The sequence below is a fragment of the Dasypus novemcinctus genome, chromosome 6, assembly GCF_030445035.2.
Source record: "Dasypus novemcinctus isolate mDasNov1 chromosome 6, mDasNov1.1.hap2, whole genome shotgun sequence".
Taxonomy (NCBI): domain Eukaryota; kingdom Metazoa; phylum Chordata; class Mammalia; order Cingulata; family Dasypodidae; genus Dasypus; species Dasypus novemcinctus.
The window spans coordinates 72,479,243-72,505,701 of record NC_080678.1 but is presented as its reverse complement, the minus strand read 5'-3'; the positions used below and the strand labels follow the sequence as shown (position 1 = coordinate 72,505,701).

The window sequence follows — 26,459 nt, the reverse complement described above, 5'->3', positions numbered from 1 at the left end:
AAATTTCATAAGCAATATGTATCAAATAGGTTTTATTTAATAGTGGTAAGATTCTTTTACCATTAATCAGATTTTTTAAATTAGTAACTGTTAAAACAAATAATTACATAAATGAACTAAATAAAGTGTTTAGAATTATTTATTTTTTTAGTGAGAGTATTGAGATTCTGTATGTTTCATTATTGAAAATCTTGGAAAAATATTTAGTGATATGGCAATTAGACACTGTGGTTCTAATTCTAATTTCATTTCTAAATCTAATCAGCTAATTTCAATATTTGGTTTTGATATCTGTCATAGCTAGGAAAAAAAAAACTCACAAAAATCCATCAAGCCAAATGGAAGAAGTCAAGCAATAACTATACTTATGAAATATTATGCTCAATTTTCAACTCCAAAAATTACACTTGAAAATACTTATTTTTTATTTTTTCTTGTAAATTTTCATCTTCTTAATATCTATCAGTCTTTTTCAAACTAAATAGAAAGTCACACTTATGTTTTTTTTTTAATTGCCTCATTATTTCCTGAAATTATTCATTTGAATGATTAGTACACAGGTTAGAAAATCTTGTTTCGACGTTGAAATGTACAGACATAAGAATTTTTAATAGGTATGTCATATTATTTTTTACCACAGAACCACATAATAATGGATACATTTTCGAACATCTCTTCTCAAAATGCTCTCTGTGTAGCATGAGTTTCTTTTACAAGCAATTACTTTCTCATTATTTTAAAACAATTTTTAACACTTCCATTGCCCCCAGTTACCCTGCTTCCATCTCTTCTATTCCTCTCTTCCCCTCCCCTCAGGGTCCACAGTGATAATCTAGACATTATATATCCTGCCATAACCCACTGAATGTACTGGGGGAGAGTACATTCAGTACTCATTGTAGTTTATAAAACTACAATGTAAACTATAATCCATGCAGTGCAGCAGTGCTCCAAAATGTATTCACCAAATGCAATGAATATGCCACAATGATGAAAGAGGTTGTTGATGTGGGAGGAGTGGGGGCGGTTAGGGTCTGGGATATGAAGGAACCTCTTATATTTTTTTAATGTAACATTTTCTGTGATCTATGTATCTTTTTTTAAAAAGGCAATTTAATTAAAAAATTTTTAATTAAAAAAACAATTTTTAACTTAAAGGGACATATTAAGCATGTTTAACTTTTAAAATCTCCTGATTAGAGCCACTTATATTCAAAAAAAACAAGCAAATTTTGAGCACTTGTCTGTTTTATATAAGAAAAATGCTTAGCATCTTTATGGTTAAAAACTCTTTTAAGTTTTCACAAGGTAACCAGCAAATCACTCTATGACAAATGATTTTAAAATTCATTCCCCATTTCATTACATTTACAGGTATTATTTCTATATTAATCTTGTTGCTATGTAATCGCTCGCAATTTTCCATTAGGCATTATATGTGCCAAAAGCAACCAAGGATGAGGACACCACACTCCATATCTCTATGCTGGGGAACTTCCACTCATCTCTCAGAATTGCTCCCTGTTCTACAGATTGTTATCAATATGTCTATCGACTTTATTTCTCATATTTTAGATAAAATTCTTCTTCCCAGAATCTGAAGATCTCTTTAGCTTTAGGCTGTGACCAGTTTAAGGGCAGAGACCAGGTTTTCATCTCCTTTATACTGCCTCTGCTGCCTGCACATAAGACAAGGGCTTGGGACATAAAAGGTACACACTTTAGGAATAGGAAGGCTTACCAAATGAAGTTGTTTTTTTTAAGATTTTTTTATATTTTTTGTTCTTTTTTTTAAAGATACATAGATCACACAAAATGTTACATTAAAAAATATAAAAAGTAAGATTTATTTTTATTTATTCATTCCCTCCCCCACCCCCTTGTTCGTGCTCACTGTCTGTCTCCTCTCTGTGTCCATTTGTTGCGTGCTCTCTGTGTTTGCTTGTCTTCTCTTTAGGAGTTACTAGGAACAAAACCTGGGACCTCCCATGTGGGAGAGAGTCATTCAATCACTTGAGCCACCTCAGCTCCCTACTTTGCTGTGTCCCTCATTGTCTTTCCTCTTTGTGTCTCTTTGTTGCAGCATCTTGTTGCATTAGCTCACCGCACCTGCCCACCACACCAGCTCGCTGTCTTGCTTGTTTTCTCTAAGAGGCACTAGAAACTGATCCTGGGACCTCCCGTGTGGTAGGTGGGAGCTCAATCACTTAAGCCATATCCACTTCCCCCAAGTGAAGATTTTTAAGGCTTTGCTTTGATTGGTATGACAGTCAACCTTCCAGAAACAAAGAATTTACTCCATTTGACGCAAATAAGATTAATGGAAGGACTTGTTGTAGAAGTTAAGGCAGGGTTTAGGAAATAAACAAAGGATGGTGGGGCACCCAGAGACTAGCAATAGTGGGAAAACATTACCTGCCAGTCAGACCTGGGAAAGCTAAAACCGCTATGGATAAGGGGCCAGGAGGACCTGTTGTGGAAGGACCCAGCTGCTGCCAGGGCTACAGTGTCTAAATAGGGAAGAAGCAGGGAAGGAATTCCCCAACCTCTTTCTCCTCTCTTGCTGGTAACTTCTGTTTGTCAAACCCACCTAGAAGACAAGGAAGATGTGGTCTGAGAAGGTCGGCTTCCTGGGGACAGAGAGGGCAGAGAATGGGTGGCAGAAGCAAAGCAAGTGGAGTAAATGGAGAACAACCAATGCAGATAAGAAGTCCTATCATTTAGCCTTGGCTTGGAGCTTGATGATAGGCCTTTGGGCATACGGTAGATAATATCTTTCTACTCTTTGTGGGCAAGGAGAGTCCTCTCACTAACACAGATAATTTCATCCAACTACTTATTTCCTGTATCCACTGTTAATTATTCAGTTATTCATGTTTTATGCAACTGAATATAGCTATGGAACCTAAGAACATTAATAATATAGCACTGAAGAAGTTTTTGAAAATCTCCATTTTTTATTTGAATTTCACCTATCTAAAGGAAGCAACTACTTCATATTGATATGCAAAGATGAATATTTATTAAAACATAGTGACTTTGAAGTCCTTGCATGTGTTTGGATGTTTTCAACTCAAAACCACAAATATTTGTTGTACAATATACCACCTGCAAGGCATCATGGGGAAGTCAAAGATGACTGGCAAATGTTTTTCCCTGTCTCCCCAAAGAAGGGTATACAATTAATAATATAAAAGAGAGAATGATAAATGTGTTCATAAAACTTAATTTTGGCAGAACTCCTAGATGGCCTCAAAGAAGTGGAATTTATTAGAATCTGAAAGGGTAGGGATTTTAATGGATGGAGGTTTTTGAAGATGGGTAGTTAGAGGGATATTTCAAGTGAAGAAGGAATAATTTTAGGTGAGCTTCTTTCTCAGACCAAAGATTTGTAAAGTCACTGACTTCAACGTGTTAAAAACTCTGATAGAAAAAAAAATGATGGCAAATACTAACCCCTGACAAATTTGAAACTCAGTATCTGGGTTAAATTAATAAATAAACATCTCCCAATCAGAACTGTACCTGGGCTCAGTGCTTCAAACTAGAAGCAATTTACGGATAATTTAAAACAAGCAAGTAACTTCAAAAAACTCCCAAGACAAAGCTTTTGCAAATTGTGCAAAGGAGGAGACAGGGCAATTTTATTTTAAAGTCAACTCCAGCTCAGCACTGCTCCAGAGGGCAAAATTGGAAAAATAGAGAGTGAGAATTGAATTTTCCTTAATGGTTGTCAACTGTGTCAAAAGAATTTATGGGAGGGAAGCAGATTTGACTCAATGAATAGAGCATCCCCTACCACATGGGAGGTCCATGGGTTCAATCCAAGGCCCCCTGGCCCATGTGGTGAGCTGACCCATGCGCAGTGCTGATGCACGCAAGGACTGTCATGCCACGCAGGGGTGTCCCCCGTGTAGGGGAGCCCCACACACAAGGAGTACACCCCATTTGAGAGTCACCCCGCACTAAGAAAGTGCAGCCTGCCCAAGAGTGGTGCCACACACACGGAGAGCTGATGCAGCAAAATGATGCAACAAAAGAGACACATATTCCCAGTGACACTGACAAAGAATGCAAGCAGACACAGAAGAACATACAGCAAATGGACATGGACACAGAGAGCAGACAACCGGGGGCGGGGAGGGGGGGAATAAACAAATAATAAATCTTTAAAAAAAAAAAGAATTTATGGGAGGGTAAAAATCGTCAAAGCCAAAGAAAGCTATTATAAGATTCAAATCTTATAATAAGTCTTTTGATTTAAATTAAGGTTGCATTTTAAAGACAATACTAAAAGGAATGCTAACTATAGTATCAGTGAAAATGTAATTTTTAATGTTACTCTTGAATTCTCAAGTTATACTACTTAGAATAAATATTATAATTTCAAGCCTTACCACCAGCAACCTGGCATTAACCTGGCACAATCTCCATCTGCATGGTAATTATTATAATAATGCATAGAGCACTTCCTAGGAGCCAGTCACTATTCTCAGTGCTTTACATAAATAATTACTCTAATCCTCCATTTAACAGATGAGGAACTGAGATACAAAAGGATTAACTAACTTGCCAAAAATCATATAGCTACCAGGTTACTAGGCTACTAAAGTTGCCAAATCAAATATAGGACACCCAACTAAATCTGGATTTCAGATAAACAAGTTATTTTTAGTATAAGGAAGTCCTATGCAATATTTGGGACATACTTATACTAAGATGATTTTCATTGCTTATTTGAAATTTAAATTTAACTGTGAATCCTGTGCTTTTATTTGCTAAATCTGATAACCCTGATAGCTAGTAAGTGATGGTGCTGGAATAGCAATTGAATAATATTAACGATGCAAACAAGAACCAGACAAAAGAAGAGAGAGACATATAGGACAAGGTTTGGGAGGGTCTCAGATGTGAAGCTTCCATGGTCCTCTCTCCATGGAGTCAAGACATGTCACCCATCCAGCTAAGATGTATGACAGTATTCAAAGAATACTGACAACCAGGGAAGCTCACCCAAACTTCTAGCTTCAGTGTCCAGGGTTTTTACTGGAATTTCATTACACAGGCAAGTTTGATGGAATCATTGGCCACATGATGGAATTCAATCTCCAGCCCCCCTACCCTCCCCAGAGATTGGGCTGATAACAAGTCCCTCAAAGCCCCAACCCTCTTATGACATGATTGGACTTTCTGGCATAGCCAGCTCCCACCCTAAGACTATCCTGTGGCTGGTCCCACCCCACAAACTATGAGGTATGCTCTGGAGAGAGGGGGCCCCCATGAAAAACAAAGACACTCCTGTCCAAGGTTTAGAGGTTTTTACTGCCAAGACAAAGTTCAAAACTCTCTTTGGGTAAAATGAATGCTTCACTACACAGGGCCCAAAAAAGTGTGGAAAATCCTTTCAACTGTCCTCATTTGATTTCATCGCTGAGTTTACTACATTTGAATAGCAGTCTAGGTCTTCTGAGAGTACATCATACAGTTGCTATGCAACTTAAAAATCTGAAACCCTTAGATTATGGGAGTTTATCCCCAGTTATTAAATATGCCTTCCACAAGAAGCTTCTGAGCATTTACTGAGTGCCCACTCCTACTCAGAAAGGAGTGCATGGGAAGTGGACTTGGCCCAATGGATAGGGAGTCCATCTACCACATGGGAGGTCCGCAGTTCAAACCCCAGGCCTCCTTGACCTCTATGGAGCTGGCCCACGCACAATGCTGGTGTGCGCAAGGAGTGCTGTGCCACGCAGGGGTGTCCCCCGCATAGGGGAGCCCTATGCACAAGGAGTGCGCCCTGTGAGGAGAGCCGCCCAGCGCGAAAAGAAAGTGCAGCCTGCCCAGGAATGGCTCTGCACACACAGAAAGCTGACACAACAAAAAGAGACACAGATTCCCACGCCGCTGACAACAACAGAAGCAGACAAAGAAAGAACACACAGCAAAATGGACACAGAGAACAGACACCTGGGGGGGGGCAGAAATAAATAAAATAAATCTTTTTTAAAAAAAGGAGTGCATGACCCATCCTACCCCATTTCTAAGTTTAAACATTTTTAAAACTTAGTTTTGCTATTATATTGCTTCCATTATTTGGCTCTTCAAAGAAGGGCTGGAGAAGGAGAAGTGAAGCAGAAAGAGAAATATCAGAGCAGCTGATGTGGACATGAGAGTAGGGACTGCTGAAAGAGGGAGAAAAAGGAAAAGGAAGGGAGCCCGTTGTGCCTCACTGCCCACATGGGCTGGGTTCCCTTGTGGATGGCAGCCTGCTGGAGTGCAGGTAGTTCCCTGCATCGGGCTTTCCTCCAACTGCAGCCTCAGACCATAAGACTTCAAGAACGAGATGCAAAGGATGGACCTGCCTCATCCTGTTTCATAACAGTGGCTGGGCACAGACTCCAGAGACAGGCTGCCTGGGTTCATGTCCTAGTGGGCAGGTCACTTACTAACTTTCTGTGCCCGGGTTTCCTCATGGGTAAATAGGACTAATAATAGCACCTCCTATATTACTAGAGAAACCCAGTAGAGCTTAAATATTAAGGCATTGTACTGTACCTCATATGTTAGAAAAATTCAATATAACTCTTGCTCCCCTGGCATGAGGCACACAGAGCTACAGATTTAACATTAACCAGATTTAGCTGCACCAAAAATGTGTAACTATGCACTTCCTCATCTTTACTCACATCCGCTGTTATCTGTACCTTCACATCCATCATTATCCATACCCTGCTCCCCATCCTTATCACCCCAAGACTACCAGACCCCATACTACGCATATTTTATTTTAAGATTAAAGCAAAAACTAATTTTTCCAGACCCTTCTTACACATGTCCGGAAAAATCAACTTTCTTTGTTTATTAACTTTCTTTGTTTCAACTGGTTTAACATCTGTGAGAAAAACCTTTAACAGGAAGGCTGATTTGAGATTGGTCCTGTCGGTGAATAAATCCTCTTCTCCTTCCTAGTCTAGTTCAGTGTGTCTGTCCATTCTGCCACACTGAATGAAAGAACCCAGCGGGGAACCCAGCCGGTTTCAGCTAGCGCCCAGCGTGGAGCGAGCATCCTGTGAGAACAACACTGCTTGGTGGGCTCCTGGAGCCCCTAGTAAGACATTCGCCACCCCCGGCTCTGTGGCCTCCAGAGGGTTTTACTGCAAGAGTCGGACAAGAAATCTCTTGGCTGGGGCTTCCAGGATCCCTAACACCCGCAGGCTACAAAGGAAAACGGGTGCCAATCTGTGTGAGCTATGTGTACATGTGTTTGTTATTCTCGATACACCCAGTGGCACATTATTTCCTACCAAAGCTGTAAGTGGTGATTACCAACTTGTTTTTTTGTAGTTTGGTTTTGGGAAGAGGAAAGGAAGCAGCCCTGGTCTAAAGCAGTATTGTTAAGCTTGGTGGCCTAGGTCTTGGTTTCTGTACTTATTAACTAGAGTGGGAAATAACAGAGTTTAGAAGTGAAGGGAAAAAGCAACCCACTGGGATGCATCATTAAACATCGGGAACAATTTACTAAAAAGAGAATGATCTGCCTTTTAAGGGAGTCTGGCCTCACTATGCCTTAGAAGGTGAGCAGAAAGGGCCAGCACAAGAATCTTTAGAGCATAACACTATTCCACAGTCGGACTGATTCTGTACAAGTTTAAGTGAATGGGAGGGAATTCCTTATATCCAGTACTTTAAGGCATTAGTGCAGAATGAGAAACTTCAGAAAGACCATTTTGGACACAGTGTACTGCCAATTAGTCAGGCCCTGGGTCCCCAGCACACTAAAATTAGAAAAAAATTTGTGACTTCCCACCCTGGCCGGCTATGGAATTAGTTAATCATCCACCTGTACAAAAGCCAGACTTAAATCATTGCAAAGACAAGGGGAATAGAAACCAGAAGAAAAGAAAAAAACCCACCGGGACTTTAACTCAATGGATGAGCTCTTACATATAATTATTGTCTCCAGTAGCTCGAGGATTGAGAATGCTCTGCTCCTATACCTCCCCCACCTCCACATCAGGGGGATGGAAACAGACCTAAATTGCCGTTAGATCCCTCAGAAATGGCCTCCCCGCCACACACCTGGAGTGGTGTAGATTTTAGGCAGCGTGCCTCTACCTCAGGAGGGCAAAACCAGGGCGAGTTCCCATTCAGGCAAGTTCCCACAGGATAGCTGACCAAGGACAAACTAGGGACTATTTATATGTGCATACTTCGTTGTCAACATTGGAGCTATATAGTTGGCAAAATTCAGGAAATTGTCCAAAGCTGGATGAAAACCCACCCATATTCCTCGAGAAACTTCAGTTCACTGACTTAGACCTGGCAGATCTTGTTAACAGGCAAAATGTTCATCTTTAGTCAGCATGTTCCTGGATTTTCACTGCAAAAAGTAGAAAGAGGGCTAGGACCGCCAACTGGTAGAGATTGCTTTCAAGGTGTTCCATAATCAAGTAGCGGCCCAAGAGAAACGGCCGAAGAATACAATCACATATAAAGCTAAACTAAATGCTAATCTTTTAGGAGCAGACCTGGGCAAAACCCTCCAGCAACAGAGGGAACCAACAAAAGGTGAGCCCTCCAGGGCCCCTGTGAAGCCTCTGGGCCCCAGCAGTGTGCTTGCTGCAAGGCGGATGGGCAGTGGAAGCAAGATGTCCCAGACTCTCAAGGACAAGAGGACCGAAGACTCCTAACCCAGCATCCACCACTTACAGGGACAAAGATAGCCACCTAGAGTGGAGGGGCCTGGGGGCACTTTCCACCAGTTGAGAGAGGATCCTAATCGCCTATAAGAAACCTTGGGTCTCTCTCCAAGTAGGTGAGTAATTAGTAAACTTTCCAGTGGACACAGGAGCAGCGTTTTCAGTTTTGCGTCAGCTACTCCTGAACTTCAAGTCTGTCACTTGAATTGCTCCTGAACCTTAAGTCGGTCTGTGCAGTAAACTCCTGAAGAGTAATCCAGAATATATGGGTGAAGTGTCTGTCTACACTGTTAAATTAGTGTTTAACTGCATTCATACTGCTCAAATATTCCTGATTGCTGGTTACTAATAAAAGGGTTTCTAAGAACAAGTTTGCATATTCCAGGCAACACTGATGCCAGAGGAAATCCTATAAAGCAGTAAAAACCAGAGAGGTGAAACGACCGAGATCTGGGACACCGCCATACCACAGGAGTGAGAATTAGAAGTCGAATGCGTTTCTGTTGGCGTGTCTAACTCTATTTGTTTTTTTGTTTGTTTGTTTTTTTAAAGATTTATTTTTATTTATTTAATTCCCCCTCCTCCCCCGGTTGTCTGTTTTCTGTGTCTTTTTGCTGCGTCTTGTTTCTTTGTCCGCTTCTGTTGTCGTCAGCTGCACGGGAAGTGTGGGCGGCGCCATTCCTGGGCAGGCTGCTCTTTCTTTTCACGCTGGGCGGCTCTCCTCACGGGCGCACTCCTTGCGCGTGGGGCTCCCCTACGCGGGGGACACCCCTGCGTGGCAGGGCACTCCTTGCGCGCATCAGCACTGCGCATGGCCAGCTCCGCGCGGGTCAAGGAGGCCCGGGGCTTGAACCGCGGACCTCCCATGTGGTAGACGGACGCCCTAACCACTGGGCCAAAGTCCGTTTCCCTCTAACTCTATTTGTGTTTGTCTGTTTGTTAGGTGTATATTTTCATACCTCCGGATGGTAATACCAAATTAACAAATGAAAATTCTTAAAAGAGCTCTATTCAAGTTGCTAAAAATTAAATAAGCACTTGTATGGGTAAATGAATACTCCTGGAACCCAAATTAGAAAAGCCAAGCAGGATAAAAAGTCAGATAAAATCTGACTAAAGAGACTATTTAAAGGGGGAAAAAATCTAGAACGTTGTCCTGAATTCTTCCACAATCTTTCTATTGCCTATCCTAACCACAGTGTCTTCTCCTAACATTGACTAAATTGGAGTGACTCATTAAAACCCGGTTAGGAAACTGTGGGAGATGGACTGGGTGTGGAAAGATAGGAGTGATGTGAGTTTAACTTAGAATTCTGTATACTAGGCCTGGAAATTAAAATGATAGGGACAGAGAGGATATTACAGACTAACCCTTGTTTTGCATAGTCTGTCCTGTAATTCCCTAATTAAGTTTTAACAACCTCAAGATGAGAGTAATTAATAAACCCAATGGCCAAATTTCAGTAAATAAAGAAAAAGTCCTTGAAAGCAATGAAAAGGTTTTTCTAAATTATGACTAAAACAAAACAACTATAATATTATCCAGAGCCTGATAGTAGTATGCTTCTGGTATTATTTATAATTTTAAGGTATTATGGAAAAAAGATGTTTTAACCTATAGAAGAAAAGTAAAAAAGAAAACATTTTTTAATGTAAACTATCATTGTTTTTATTTTATTCTACTCAGGTGTAATCTTACTAGGTTTATATGAATACTAATAAAATAAGGTAGCATTAAGTCTGTTAAACCTTTAATGATGAAAATTGAATGTTTTTGGTTAATGAAAGCCATTACAAATCTCTTTTAAAAATAATTGTTTTGCCTAAATTGAAATGACTAGTTTTTTCACAGAACAGGATGAGGGATATGCGACTTAAATGGAAATGGAAAGAATGGATATGGAAAGAATAGCCCCTCTTCACTACTCTGTAGGGCTACTGAAAGCATTCACTGAGATTATTTAAAGCACTTGCAACAATACCTGGCACAGAATGAGCCCTCAAACACTTTTAGCACTTGTTATTACTGCTTTAATATCCATATCCTAGGGCCTGTCCTCTACTCAGGACCCTCCTGACTCTCTAACAAGCCCATGCTTACCCAGACTTGCTCTCCCAGACCACCCCCTTCTTCTCCCTACATCAGCACTTAGTAAATGACATCACATACAGCTCAGGAAAGATTGAGTTTCCTCTTTCTGCTATAACAAGCTATCACAAACTTAGTAGCTTAAAACAACACAAATTTATTCTCTTTAATTAATTCTGATATTCTTCCCCAGCATAGTTTATTAGGCTGCAGTCAGAGTTCCTAAAATCAAGGTGTCAGCAGGGTCACATTCCTCCAGGCAGCTCTAAGGGAGACGCTTCCTTGCCTTTTCCAGCTTCTAGAGGAGGCCTATATTCCCAGGCTTGCTCCATCTTCAAATCTTCTCTCTCTGTCTCTTCTCTGATCTGTGCTTTTCTCATCACATCTCCTTCTCTGGCTCTGACACTCCTACCTCCCTCTTCTAAGGACCTTCGTGATTACATTGGGCCCACCCAGGTAATCCAGGACAATCTTCCCATCTCAAGATACCTAATCACATCTGCAAAGTCCCTCTTGCTACATAAAGTAACATATTCATGGATTCCGAGGATTAGGATGTAATACCTTGGGCAGTGTTATTTTTCTACCACAGATACGTAATAGAATTCTCTGGCTTTCCCTTATCATCACATCAACATATCATTTTGTCCTTTCATCTTCTGCCTGGCACTAGAACAAAACTTTCTACTCTTCTGCTTGAAATTACCTCCTATACTTGTTCGATAGATTCCATGTCATCTTCTGCTCTCTGAACTCTCAATTAGCTTCTTATCCAATGTTCTGAAACTGCCCTTCTATAAGGATACTATCTCCCCTGCCTTTAAGCATGGGCATTTCTTTCCACCTTAAGCATACATATTTGGTGTTGCTTCCCCTTTGCCACCTTCAGTGGCTCTTCCTTTTGCTGCCTAATGCCTCAGCTAATTAGTTGTAGTAAACACCCTTTTCCTGAGAATTGCCTCCCCACCCATAGGCTGTAACTCAGCATATTCATTCGTATTTTCAGACCCTGTGACTCTGGCCACAGCTTATTAACCATAGGTGGACATCTGAACCAAGTTGAGCTAATTTAGATTCTCTCCCCAAGAATTTGAATAATTACAATTGAGACTGGGTTCATGACATGCAGCAAAGACATGCAAATCCACGAGCTATGGGATGGCTGGCTTTAGCTATGCATACATTAGAGCAGTTGAAATCATTCTATGGAGAAAACTAAGAATGAAGTAGACCAATAACTGGCCAATTCCTGACCCCAGACCCTCAAAGAGCCTGACTATACAATCCAATCCCAGGTTCCAGAAGATATCCCTCCATGCTTTCAATACATTCACCTTTTCTATTTGCACTGATTTGATTAGGTTTCTGCTACTCTACTGATATCTGCTACTAGCTAACCCATAGTTTAAATCAACTTCCTGTAGCTCCTATGCACCATTTTCTCACACATTGGCTTCTACGCCACTAAAGAAACACCCCCCCGCCACCACCCCCATTAGGTTTATCTCCATCTCATCCCAGGCCCTGTTCTGTTTTCTGGGTCTGCTTTTCTCCACAAGTACTAATAGAGTCTGACTACCCAATGTTCTTCAAACTCTGGCCTCTGTTGGTTTCCATGACACTGAGCTTTCTAGACCCAGCCTTTTCCTGTGTCCACTCCCAGTCTCTTCTCTCCTCTCAATGACCAGCTCTTGGATTGGTCCTTAGTTTACTTGATGGACTTCCACTCTTTTTTCTGTAGAGTCCTTCTAGTCTTTCCTTTAATGGCCTCGTTCTACACTTGGCCAATGACTCTTAACTCTATACCTTCAGCTCTCACTTGTCCACGGGTGCTCTCAAGTTCAACATGTACAAAGCAAAACTGTCTGTGTTCCAGTCCTGCTCAATTAGCCATCAGTCTTTCAGTTTTCTATAGATAAGAAACCTCAGAACTCATTTCTGATTCTGCCCTGTCATCCTTTGAACCAAATCTGTCCTACAAACCTGCTGTTCCTGTCTTCCAGATATCTCTCAGATTTGCTCCTTCCTCCACATCCCCATTGCCATTATCTTCGTCCTGACATAAATTATTCCAACAGACTCTTGACTGGCCTCTTGCTTTTCAAATCCTCTAATTCCTATCCATTCTGTACATTACTGCAAAATCTCCTAAAACATCTCTCAATAGGACATGTAATTCCCCTATTTAGAGCTAACAGTGGCCTCATCATCATTATCACCCACAAACATTTACTGAATACTGTAGATGCTTGAGTGTAAGGATGCAAAATACCCCCTATGATATAATTGTGGTAATTATATAGAACTTTTAAAAGAATTAAAACTATACACAAGGCAATGGGAACTATCAAACCAACAGTGCATGTAACCAGAGCTATAGAAATTCTATTTCTAGACAATTCTTTTCATAAGGATGTAATCATGAGGTTAGAGTTAGAGGAAGGCAAGACACAAGCAGAGAGGCAGGGAGTAAGGCATTCTGTAGAGGGACTAGCATGAGCAAAGATCAAAAACTCTCATGGCAGTTTCAGGAAATATGGGGAGACCTTGCATGTGAGGATGGAGGGGAAGATATGTCATCTGAGAAAAACAGAACAGACAGGAAAGAAGGACGTTACCTAGCGGAGGGGGGGAAGGGGAAAGAACAGTGGCAGATCAATACATTTATCTAGAACATGGATTGTGGAGAAGAATGCCAGAATATGGGGTTGGAAATTTTGAAGGGGAATTCAGAGTTCATTCAGTGGGTCATGGAGCATCATTGAGGGTTTTGAAACAACTGAGGGAAGCCATCAAAGCAGTGTTTTAGGGCCCTGAGGATCAAGACCAGACCCAGTGCACTAACCCAGTACCGAGACCATCAGAAGTACTCATCATATTCTTCAATTGAGTGAAAATATATAGTACCTGTCAATGAGTTAAGTGATCCTTACAGAGAGAGCTAAGATGATGGTAAGGAGAAAAATAACAGAAATTGAAGTTTGCATAGGAAATGCCACTAACAAAAAGGAGTTCTGTTGAGTCACATTCCTTAGTTATACTCATAACCCTGCCTTGGGAAGGGGTAACAATGAGAGCAAAAGTTTGTTGGTCTGCTTGTACAGTCATAATAATAATGTCCGTAATTTTTAAATAGTAACAGAAAACTTACATTTATTGAGGACTTACTATGCGCCATGCACTGTAGTATGTGCTTTCCTCCCGGCCAAAATGTTAGCTACTAAAATATCGAAATCCTATCATACCCATTAACAAATAGCTGATACCCTGAGCACCCTTAGTGAGCCCCATTGCCCCGATTATCTGAGCTCCTCCCCTAGGACTCCCTTATCCCAACTTCCCAATATGATCTAAGAACAAAGGCACAAAAGGGGGCCTCTAGGACCCCTCTCCAACATTATACTATGCCTTTTCTGATTAAATGGTGCTCCTATTAAATATTTTTTTAAACCATGCTGTATTACATGCATCAGCCAACTTAATTCTTACATTAGTCTCATACCCTGAGAAAGAAGACTAAAGCTCAAAGAGACAAGAGACTTGACCAGGTCACAGCTTCTAAGTGGTTGAGCATGACTTCTGTCTGGCTAGAGTCTGAGCTCTTGGTCCCCCTGGGAGAGTAGGTTTTATGCTGGGGATTGTGGAATGAATGGTTAGATAGGCTGGCCATTCTAAGTATCTCCTCAACAGAGGAAATATGATTTGCAGAAACTTTCTGTTTTTAGGTCGGAGAAATGACCAAACTTTGTTTGGCATATCAGGCCTCTTCATCAACAATCCATAGTAAATGCTAAGCCAGCACTGCTGAGTTTATACAAAGCATAACTTTCCTTTGGTGGTGACATTCAGAGTGATCTGTTGCATTTTATCTACTAGAAAACTCAATTCTTTTTCTTACATCCTTATGTTGAACTGATCTCCTTCCAGATGTAATGATTATTTGCCTCAATTTTCCAAAACAAAAGTAAATGGCAACACCATCTGTTAAAACTGGCTGTGGGAAAAGGTCACCAGCCTCTCCTAATGTTTCTTTACTCCAAGTTAAGAGTTAACAAAACAGAAAGATGTTTGTTTAGAATGAAAGCTTGAGTTTCTTCTGGTAGCAAAAGGAGGGTCAGAAAACAGGCCTCAATTTAGGTTGCCGTAATTGTATGACTAACAATGTAACCAAGAAATTTAAAAAAGAACAACAAAACCTAAGGAAAATAAGATTAAACACAGAAAAAAGCAAAAATTAAGGAATTAAGAAAACAATACTGAAAAGTAATCTAACAGCAGTTTCTACAGAGGAAAAACAGACAGACATAGAGACAGATAGATAGATGATAGGTACTCTTTATCATTGTATCAATAAATACTTATGGAAAACTTACAAACCTACAAGACTACAAAAGCACTTGGGAAAATGCAACATTCATTCTTGCCTTTTTTCAAGACAGATAATAATATATATGCATAGAGAAATACCCAGAAAGATATTCAACAAAATGTTAAAGGGCAATTTTTCCTTCTTCTTTATACCTCTCTATATTTCTTCAATTGTTTACAATGAGCATTTATCATTTTTATACTCAGAATAAAAATTCTAAAGCCATTTTCATTTTTCTAACTACCTCAAGCATGATTGAATGTGAAATATGGTTACATGAAAAAAATCTATATAAAATGTGAAATTAATCACAGTTGTATTTGCTTTACAACAATATAAATATCACTCATTTTGTAACACAGTGGATGGTAAAAAATGCAGTGTTACCCCACATTGGCCTTTCACAAGTGGAGATATGAGAAAACCTCCAGTCCAGAGGTTGACCTCACTCACCTGAGAAGCTAGGCTTCCCATTAATGTCACTGTGCTAGCACCTACAACAGTGCCTGATACTTTTCATTTAATTTTATGTAAAATAAGCCTAACAGAATTGAAGACTAGAGGGTAAACCTGAAGTAGTCTGAAACAACTTTAAAAGCAACAAGAAAATTCCATCCTGAGTTTTTAAAAGTACCTTTTTAGTCATTGATGGCAAAGTGCTTGAGGGAGGCACCTGCGAATTTGCATGATAAAGCCCTTTTTATATGGGGGCGGGGAGGGGGGGTCACAGGAATGAGCAGTGACGCAGACCTGGCCAGGCATGGCAGTCCAATCAGGGATTGGTACAAGAGGCAGGCACATGTCCCAAACAGGACCAGTCAGGGTCTCACCAAGAGACTGGACATTTGGAGACTGTGGAACTCTAGGATCACAGCTTTAAGGACCAGTACCCCAGTCGTTGCTGGGACCCATCTTGCCACTTGGAGAGCAAATGCCTAAGAGTGAAGCTAAGGGAAAGCAAGAAGGATCAAGAAATATGAAGAGGCAGGATCCCAGTTATCCCAATGATACTGATTAAACACCTAAATCTAGTGCTAGCAGTCAGTTGCGTTTCCTTCATTTACAACTGACAATGCTCAATAAATATTAGCTACTAATTCTCCAATCTCCAGATATTCCCTTGAATTCAGACTGGGATGATATTTATATTTACACAACACTAGGTTCTTAGCCCTTGGGAAGCAGGAATCATATTTCTTTATCTTTATATTCTTGGTGCCTATCACACGCAAAAACAAAAAAACAAAACAAAAAAAAACCCCTCAGGTGTATGTGAGTATGTGAACAATTACAATAAATAATATGTTCTTCAGTTAAGTGATTACATTTATAAAATCAACAATAATAATTTACTTCAAACATGGCTTAGGTAAAGATATTAAAAAGTGTGTGAAACTAAGGAATAGAAGCAATGAAGTAGGTTCCCAGAATCTTGGTTTTCTAAAGTTTTTCATCTGGGACCTCAATTTACTCTGGGCCTGTTAAGATCAGTACATGCTCATATTCGAAACACATCAGATTACCACTAAGTATCTGGGAGAACGATCAGAGCATTTGGATCAGCTGTTTGTTAGGACCAGACTGTGGTCTGAGAAGAATCTCAGTATGGAGAAGGAATCAGTGAGTAGTGTGGACACAGTCAAGTGTGCTGCCCCAGGAATCCGGAGGAGAAAGAACGGTTTAGGCTATCAGGACAAAGTGAAGAGAAGAAAAGGGGACGGTCCCCACAGTAAAGGAGCCAGAAGCCAAGTTCAACTTAGAGGCATAAATTATATTCAGGTAGAGATGCAGGGATGGGGAGAGGGCTCAGATTAGAATCCAAGGTTCCAGCAAAGCCAGAGGAAGCACACTTAGAAGCAAGTTCTGACCAGCAGCCCTGCCAAAGTTCTTTGGTTTCATTTCAGGCATTGCAAACTGGCAGTTCTCAGGCTGAATCTGGCACATAGAAATGGGTTGTTTGGCCTGCACTCTGTTTCTTTAAAATTTTTTAGAATTTTGCATTTGAATATCATGAGCTAGGAATAATATGGGCTGCAGCAGGTACTGTTTTAAATGTTTTGCATATTTGAATCAATTTAATCTTCATAAGAACATTTGTTAAATGCTTAAGATATGCCAAGAACACAACTCCAAGCACTTAATACATATTAACTCATGAAATCATTTCAGCAGCCATATCCCCATATTTTTTTGACAAAACTGAGGCAGAGAAAATTGAGTAATTTGCCTGAGGTGGCACATCTGGAAAATAATGGAACCAAGAGTTAGAGGTACACAAGCTGGCTCCAGAATTTGGGCAGTTGACCACAACCCTGCAGGTGCCTCCCCAGCCCAGTCTGTTTCACACACTTCATCTGCTTGGCGCCTATCGGTATTGGGGTATGTGACCACTGGTCTGCACAATTGTGTAACTGGGTTATTGATCTGAGAATGGCGTATCTGTCTTCTGCCAGACTTCTTAGTGTAGGCAGGTAAGAGGGGCTCCCATGAGAACTCAGCGTGTACATGGCTGGTGATTCCAGCATTGGAGTCCACGGCACCCCTGGCACTGAACGTCTGACATGTTTTAGTTCTAACAGAATCACTAGCCTACCTGACATTCCAACTTCATTAAGCCCCAGTGAGGCAACACATATACAGAAAAGAAGATCCCTGTCCATTAAAAATCAAATAGTGAATTTGGAAAAGTTGAGGGTAGGGGATCTATACATTTAGCCAAAAGGATAGGAAAAAACATCTGGGCAACAGTCAGCAAAGTTGGTAACTCTGTAGGAGACATGTACAAAGCTCTTTCTTAAACAAAGCAAAGCAAAGAAAAAAAGCTTTTTTAAACATTTGGGAAAGAATTAAATATAATGTACCAGTTCAATATATGTTCACAAAGGCATGTGCCAGGATAATAAAATAAAATTTAAATGTCCAAATTCTCAGCTACTGAAACAGTAGATTAGGGAAGTTAAAACATCCTCATTTTAAGTGAGTCTGATTGCAAAAGAGAGCCCAGAAATTTTAATTATGGTAAAAGCCTGTCCAGCAGTACCTGCAATGTCCTTGGGAGCTTTCAATCCTGCCCAAAGGAACAGCATGAAATTTTAAAATCTAAGTCTGCCATAAAACAATCCATTAGAGTCTAACATGTTTTAAATAAAATGAGCTGCAAACTCTAAAAGTACAAAGCAAGGTCAAGGGATTGTAAATTGCTCTGCAGTTCTCCATCTCTTCAATTGGAGCATTTTGGATTCTCCTAAACCTTTAACTTGGCCCACATTAGGTAATGGGGGCCATGGTAGTCATAACACACAGGAATATTGGTTTATTGATGAGGAGACCAGACTCAATCCCAGGATGTCCCATTAAACCACCAGGCGACCTTGGGCAAGTCACTCAGACTTTCTGAGCACACATTTCCTTTGAGTGACATAAAGAGATTGGACAAAGTGATCTCTGAAGTATCTTTAATATGCTCTGAGTCACACTTTGTTCCACCTCTCCTTCTGGTGACATCTTTTGTTCCTCTTTCCAAAGAACATAGTATGCCAACCGAAAGTGCTGAGTTTCATACAACTTCTCAAAATCATGCCATCCATTCAATACCTCCAAGCTTATTCTCTTCTTATGGCCCCAGTGCCTGTATCCAAGAATAATCAAAGAAACCTCTCTCCTCCATATTTATGTATACACATCACTTCAGTCCATAAATTACTTGAGCCTATTTTCACTTGACTCTAAAATTTTTCAAAATTCTCTTGCACAAATACTGGGCATAATCTTATTTTAAGATTAAATCCTTTTCCAAAAAATGTTCTCATACTTAAAAATGTTTACTAGGTTTTTTCTCCATTAAAATGGGAAAGTGACGTATGTATAAAAATGAATGCAGCCTTGATACATGGAGGATTTCCAGCCAACTGCCATCCTTTCCCTCCTAGCATGGCAGCTAATTGCCAAAATACATTGCAGAGCTCTTCTCTTGCCTCAGATGTTTCATTTAGGAATAAACTCATTTCTGTTTCAAGTTGTCCCATTTGAGAAAGCCCAGATCCCATCAACAACAGCCTGAGAATAGAACTGAGAGGAATAGAAAGGCAAGAAAGAAGTCTTAAAAATTAAAATAATCTTTCTTTGGCCTAAGTCAAGAGAGAATGCTCTGGTTCTCAATGAGCAGTTAACCTATGCAAGAAAGATTCTGTTCTTTTTCATACTAAGTAACCAAACAGATTAACAACAGTGTTAGTGTTTAATTCAGGAGTGCACCATCAAAACTCAACTGTTGACCTCTCTCCATTGGCATAACCACAATGCCTGACTAAGTTGTTATCACAGTCCTAGACTGATGTATGCCTAATAGACCTGCCATGTTTTAGCTGGAATTTTCTTAATCTGCACAGAATTTGTGTTTTGCAGAATTCTAAAAGTAGGAAGATCCTAGGTTTTAATAGACTTCCATTGTGCCTGAATCTATAATTTATATAAAATTCCTTAAATGTATAATGTAGTAACATTTTCAATAATGAAGACTATAAAATTAGAACTATGGGGAAAGCTATGAACTATGAACCAATCAGGGCCTAACCAAAGTGGAATTTAATCCAAGTTCATTCATTCATTTAGTCACCAAACACATATTGAGCACCATCTTGTTGAAACTATTGTTGGCATGGTAGAGGATCTAAAAAGTTTACAATCTTCAGAACCCATGGCATAATGTGAAGAGTCCTACTGAGAGGCATAAAGACACTCTGTTCCCTCTGAGAAGCCCATTACAGAGATTGTGATGACCCAAGAAATGGAAACAGGGTCATAGATTCCTGTTGTCTCTAACAAGGCTGAGTCAGAGCAGGCTTTAAGAGTCTTTGACCCAGAGACAGGCAATTGAGGACACCAGCATCTTCCCAGAATGAGATCAACCTGGGAATATGGCTGGAGGGGGAAACTGAGCTTACCTCAGGACAGACAGGGCCTCCGGATACAGAGCCAGCCCCTCAGCTGTTTGACCACTACCCTCCAAGGATCCCAGAATTGGCAGCAATGAGACACCTCAAAGAAGACATTGCTAGAAAAGAGAAGAATAGAAAGACAAGAAAGAAACCTGAAAAATAAAATAACCTTTCTTCAGCCAAAGTCAGGAAAGGATTCCCTGGGTATCAAGAGCCCCTTCCATCGAAGTAGCATGAAGAAGATGAAGAGAAAGGAGTAAGTTTCTCTAAGGGGGGAGGAGAGTCCACGTTTCAGAAAATTCTGGTTTGAACTATAGGAACAGATACACATAGGACAGAGAAGTAGGACAGTTCAAGAGTGACCAAGAGGTGTTTGAATCTTGTGGCTAAGTTTAAAGCGCCATGTGTCAGACATCAAAGTGGTCTGTGGCGACCTTTCTTGGGCCTGAGAGAAATATTCAGACATTCATATAAGCAAAAGAATCAAGATAATCCACAATGTCTGTCATTGAGGAAGACAACCTTTGTTACCACATGACAGTAGTTATTCAGTACTTGCATAAGGTGCCACTGGAGCTGGGAAGACCCACCCAGTGCTAGAATCAGCTAATGAACCTGGAGTGATGTATCTAACAATGTTAGACCATTACAAATCCATGGATGAGATTAAAGAAGAAAAAGCATGTAGTGTTGCAGTTTTTTATTTGGAGTATATAATGAACAGGTTCATGACCTCTTTGTAAATTCAGGGCCACTTGTCCAGAAAGATGCCCAAAAAGGAGGGTCATTCAGGGGTTGACTTTATACCAGCCAAATCCTCAGAGGAAATTTTACAGTGATTGGATAATGGAAATAAAAACAGGACACAGTCTCCCACAGATGTGAATGTTACATCTTCTTGTTCTCATGCTGTTTTCAAGATTTATTTGTGACAAGACGAAACCCCTGGCATCAATCAAAATGTCCATATTGCCAAGATGTCACTCATTGACCTAACAGGGTCTGAGTGAGCCAGTGCCACCAGTGCTAAAGGAGCTGGGTTTTTAGAAGGCACAAATATTCATCAATCACTTTTAGCTCTTGGGAATGTCATCAATGCTTTAGCAGATACAAAGAAAAAGAATCCACAAAAATATATATATATTCCTTACAGAAATAGTAAGCTCACTCCCTTGTTAAAGGATTCTCTTGGAGGAAACTGTCTAACTATAATGATAGCTACTACTAGTCCGTACTCTGTTTTCTATGATGACACATAAAACCCTCTTAAGTATACTAATTGCACAAAGGACAGCAAACCTTCTTTGAAGATCAATATTCCTAGCCTGGAAAACCATGGTCAAATCTCTAATGAGCAGAAGAAAGAGATCATAATATAAAAGAAAAACTAAAAGCTTACGAAGAAAAGAAATTATTTACTGATGAGGGTAACAAGGCAAAGTTAATGATTTCGAACCCTCAGGGGAAAAAAAGCAACAGGTATCACAAAAACTCTTAACTGCTTAATCCAGAATTGAGAAGAAATGAGGCAAGAATATCTGAAGTTGGAAATGTTACCTTAAAAAAATGAACTTAAAGCATATCAACAACAGTGCCATAAGCAAATAGAAATGATATGTTCTGAAGACAAAGTAGAAAAGGCCACTTGCAAACGAGATCACAGAATTGCAATGCTGAAAATCTATCGCTGCTACCTAGAAAAGAAAAGAGAGGAAGAATTGAAGCAGTTTGATAAGAATACTAATTGACTCCATTGTGTAGAAAATTACACTGGACTCTTTTACTAATATGTAATGAACATGTCCAAGATTTTATTCAATCCTCAGTTAATGAGGGAAAAAAGAAGATAGCAAAATTGACTCAAAGAGCAAATTAAGGATCTAGGTTTTCATAGGTATTTGGAACAATATTAGAACAAGATCACTAGGTTAAATATAAAACTGCCTAATGACCTACAGAGCAACAAACCATAATCTTTGTGATTATCTTTTCTACTGAAGAGAAATGCTTTGCAACATCTACATGTCGATGTGTAGTTTCACTCAGTCCGGATACGTATAGTAATAAGTGGGTTGAACAAAATACATTCCCTTGCCTAGATAATTAAATACAGGTTGGACCTGTTAAACCATGCATCTATATGACATTAAAGGGACATATTACCCATCTTTTCATCTTATTTACAAGTTTTAAGTAAGTTTTCTTAATTCCTTGATCATTAATTTATTAATGGAGGGTGGGAAATTCACATCTACTTACAGAAGCTGGAGAATCATCCCCCAAATTCTTAAGAAGGTCAACAAAATCTTGACCTTAGCTTTGGCCTAATGATAAGAGGAATGGTGTGTGAGGAAAGAGAAGAAACTTCCTGATTTCAGACATAAATGTCACTTATATGACAATGGGGAACAACTAACCCTTGCAGTCTTTTGCCATTACCTGTTGTCCAGACCTTGCTGACTGTCACACTGATGTCTGGAATTTAGAAGAAAAAGCTGCATTCACTTCTCTCTGAGCCAGATCAAGCACTTGAGTGTAGTTTTACCTGGAGTTGGAATCACTACAGTTAGAAATCCAGATGTATTCCCTGCAGAAGCAGCAGTTCCTCCAGTGAATGAGAACAAAGTCTACCCTTTGAATGTGGCCCCAAAAAACCACCTTCAAGGTGCCCTCACAGGGAACAAGTGGCTGAAACCATTGGTATAGTCCTTCAGGACACGCCTGCCCAACAAAGATGCAGTTGACACAACAGCTCCACGCAAAGCCAGAACTGCCTCACGTAGACCCTATCCAGAGGCAGGAGCCCAGTGGCTCAGAGTGAACATTCACTGAAACCAAAACATTCCTGTCCTTTATACTTTGCTCTTGTACCTGTTTATACATACATGTGGGTTTTTTTTTAAGTCAAGGATGAGTAAAGGGTCAGCAAAAGACATTTTCACACAAAAGTACAGGATTGTACCCCAGTAGTAGGGTTGAAAAAGGCACGAAAGTAGGTGGCCAAGTATATACAGCAGGAGAATAAGATTGGACCATGGTGACTCAGATGAATTGGACTGAAGGATTGCCCTGGTCTGTCTCAACTCCTGTGATGGGTTGGGTGATAAGAATATGAAAGGTGTCCTGTGATCTCCTAAAGTTAGGACTCAAAACCACAATGAGATATACTTCACACCCACTAGAATAGCATTAATTTAAAAAGCAAGGAAAAAAAAAAAGGAAAATAACAAATGTTGGGGAGGATGTTGAGAAACTGGTACCACGAGACATGCTGGTGGGAATGTAAAATGGTTCAGCTGCTGTGAAAGACAGTTTGGCATTTCCTCAAACGTTAAACGTAGAATTACCATATGACCCAGCAATTCCATCCCAAAGTATATACCTGGAAGACATAATTGAAAGAATTTTTGAAAGAATTGAAAAAAAGTACTCAAATATTGGATACACAATTTTTTTTAATTTATTTTTTATTTTTTATTTTTTTATTCACCCTCCGTTGTCTGTTCTCTCTGTCCATTTGCTGTGTACACAAATATTGATAGCAGCATAATTCACAATAGCCAAAATGTAGAAACAACCCAAATGCCCATCAACAGGTGAATGGATAAACACATTGTAGTATATCCATACGATGGAATAATATTATTCTTCCATAAAAAGGAATGAAGTACAGATAACATGCAACAATGTAGATGAGACTCAAAAATACTATGCTTAGGGAAAGAAGCCAGATGCAAATGATCACATATTGTATGATTCCATTTATATGAAATATCCAGACAGGTAAATCCACAGAAACAGAAAGCAAACTATTTCTGGTGTTTGCCAGAAATGAAGGAAGGGAGAACAGGGAATAAGGGCTTAATGGATATGATGTTTTATTTTGGAATAATGAAAATGTTTTAGAACTAGATAGAAGCCCGGGTTGCCCAAACTTGTGAATGTACGAAATGCCACTGAATTGTTTGTTTTAAAATTTCACCTCAATTAAAAAAAAATGGGCAAGGGATGTGGCTCAGGCAGCTGGGCTCCCGCCTACCACACGGGAGGTCCCATGTTCAGTTCCCAGTGCCTCTCAAAGAAGAGGAGCAAGACAGTGAACTGACACGATGGACTGGCACAGCAAACCGACATAAGATGACACAGCAAGGAAGCACAATGAGAGACACAACAAAGGGAGCGGAGGTGGCACAAGCGATTAGGTGCCTCCCAAGGTGGCACAAGCGATTAGGTGCCTCCCACATGGGAAGCCCTGGGTTCAGTTCCCAGTGCCTCATAAAAAGAAGACGAGCAGACAGCGAGTGCAAACAATGGAGAGGAAGGGAGAAATAGATAAATCTTTTTTCAAAAAATAAATTAATTAAAAATGAAGCAAGAAATGTCAGCAATGGTTTTGAACAGTAAAGCCCCAGTTTACAAATGGCCTAAAAATGTGAAAATATCCAGAGTAAACCAGAGTCTGGACAGAAGAGGGAGCAAGGCACCCACAGAAATACAGAATTTACATGAAAAAGAAAAAGATTCCGAAAATACATTGATTTTCCAGGATTATGTCACCATTCCTCCCTTTGGATGAATTATTAATGCTTCTCAAAATAGAAGTGGATAAAAAAATAAATTCCTCAATATCCAAAAAGAAATACTGAAGAACCATAGAGTTAACAGCATGAAGCTGTAGAGATCGTTCAGTCCAACCAGCCTTAGTTTACAGATGGGAAAGCCCCGAAGCAGAGACACTAAATGCCTTTCCCAAGATCACATGGCCGTTCTGGGACCAGCAGCGCGGGATGGGCGAGGGACTGGGCTTTCCGTGGAAGCCGTTCCAACTGTGTTTTCTGTGGTTTCTTTTTTTTTTTCTCTCTCTCTCTCTTAAATCACATACTTAAAATGTTACCAGGCCTGTAGCGAATCAGAGTCTGCCACCCCGTTCAGCTTTGCGGCATTCACATCCAAGGAAAATCAGGTTAAAATTAACATCTCTACAGCAGCCTTAAATGGAAAAGCCCCGAAAATGCAGCCTATCATGTAAGAAGTCAGCAAAATCAGCCTGCACACTCTGCTTTTTCCTTGGTAGGGAAGTGGGTGATTTAGGAGACTATACGTGTAACCTGCATGTCACCTGAGGTCACCACATCCTTTGAGAGCCAAACCCGAAGGGCCTGGCCACCCATCCCAGATGCAGTCTTCCATGTCATTTCCAAGTCATTCCTTCCAGGCCTCATCTTCCACACTAGAAGGCAGATCAAGGAATTTTTCTAAACAAAGACCATTCTCTCCTAAAGCCAGCTGTCTAAATAACTGTGTGCTGTGTTTTGCTGGGTTTTTTTTTTTTTTTACCCAACTGCGTAGATATTTTGGGACTTTTTTGAACTTTCCGGTACCTTCCCTTCCTTCCCTCATCTCTACACCAGTTGCCAGAATGGGTCACTGCCTTGGAGGCCCCTCTCAAAAAGCAAGGTCTGAAGTAGACACCCTATAGACATTTCAATGAAAGGTTATAAGGCAGGTCAGTGGCAGAGTCAGAGCTGGAACTAAAGCTGTAAATTCTCTGCTCCAAGAGTCTACCACAAACTGAATGCCAACCGAATATATTACTGTTTAATTTGGCTAAAAAGAAGCCATATGTCTTCATTAAATTTTCAAACTTAGAGTTCCTGAAATACAATTTTCTTATTAAAATTGTATTGGCATCAATGTTTTAGCCTTTGGGAACATAATCCAGCACAAAGTCATGCCAGAAAGGCCCCTCTCCAATGATTATTTAATTTCAAATGAAGTCGAGAGTAAGAGTGGGGGCTCTGAATTTGGAATATCCAAGGTCAATTCTCAATGTCACTCATAATCTGTGTGGTCTTAGGCAATTTAGTTAATTCCCTGAACCTTAGTTTTCTCATCTATTAAATAAATGTAATGGTGAGCACCCACCGCTTAGGGATATCTTGAGAAAAAAAAGACAGTAAAACATTAAAAGTGCATATATGTCACCCATTGTCATCCTTTCCCCAAAGGAGGCATAGGAATCATTCTGCAGTCACAAAAAAAGAATCTATTCTCATTCTGGAGTGGTTCACTGATCAATGTTTTTGGTTAACTGATCTTCAAGAACATTTCATGACATGACTTGTCTGTACTGAACTTCCACAGGCTCAAAAAGGATTCATGAGTTGAAATAACCGGATCTAGCAAGCTATCCAGAGCTTATTCCTTCTCCAACATCCCAGAAATCCTCTGCTTGAATACCTCTAGCAATAGGAAACTTACCCTCCCCCAGGTAGCCCAGGTCATTTTTGGATAGCCCATGGCTTCCATACCACTGGTTCTACCCCCAAACCCATGGGACCATCCAGTGGAAGCTCTCTCCCTCC

At 40.1% G+C, this 26,459-nt stretch overlaps 1 pseudogene; it reads left to right on the top strand.

The window, feature by feature from the left end:
- The first annotated feature begins 17,587 nt into the window (after positions 1-17,587).
- LOC101422066 (kinesin-like protein KIF18A pseudogene) lies at positions 17,588-21,881 on the top strand (annotated as a pseudogene).
- Positions 21,882-26,459: the final 4,578 nt, after the last annotated feature.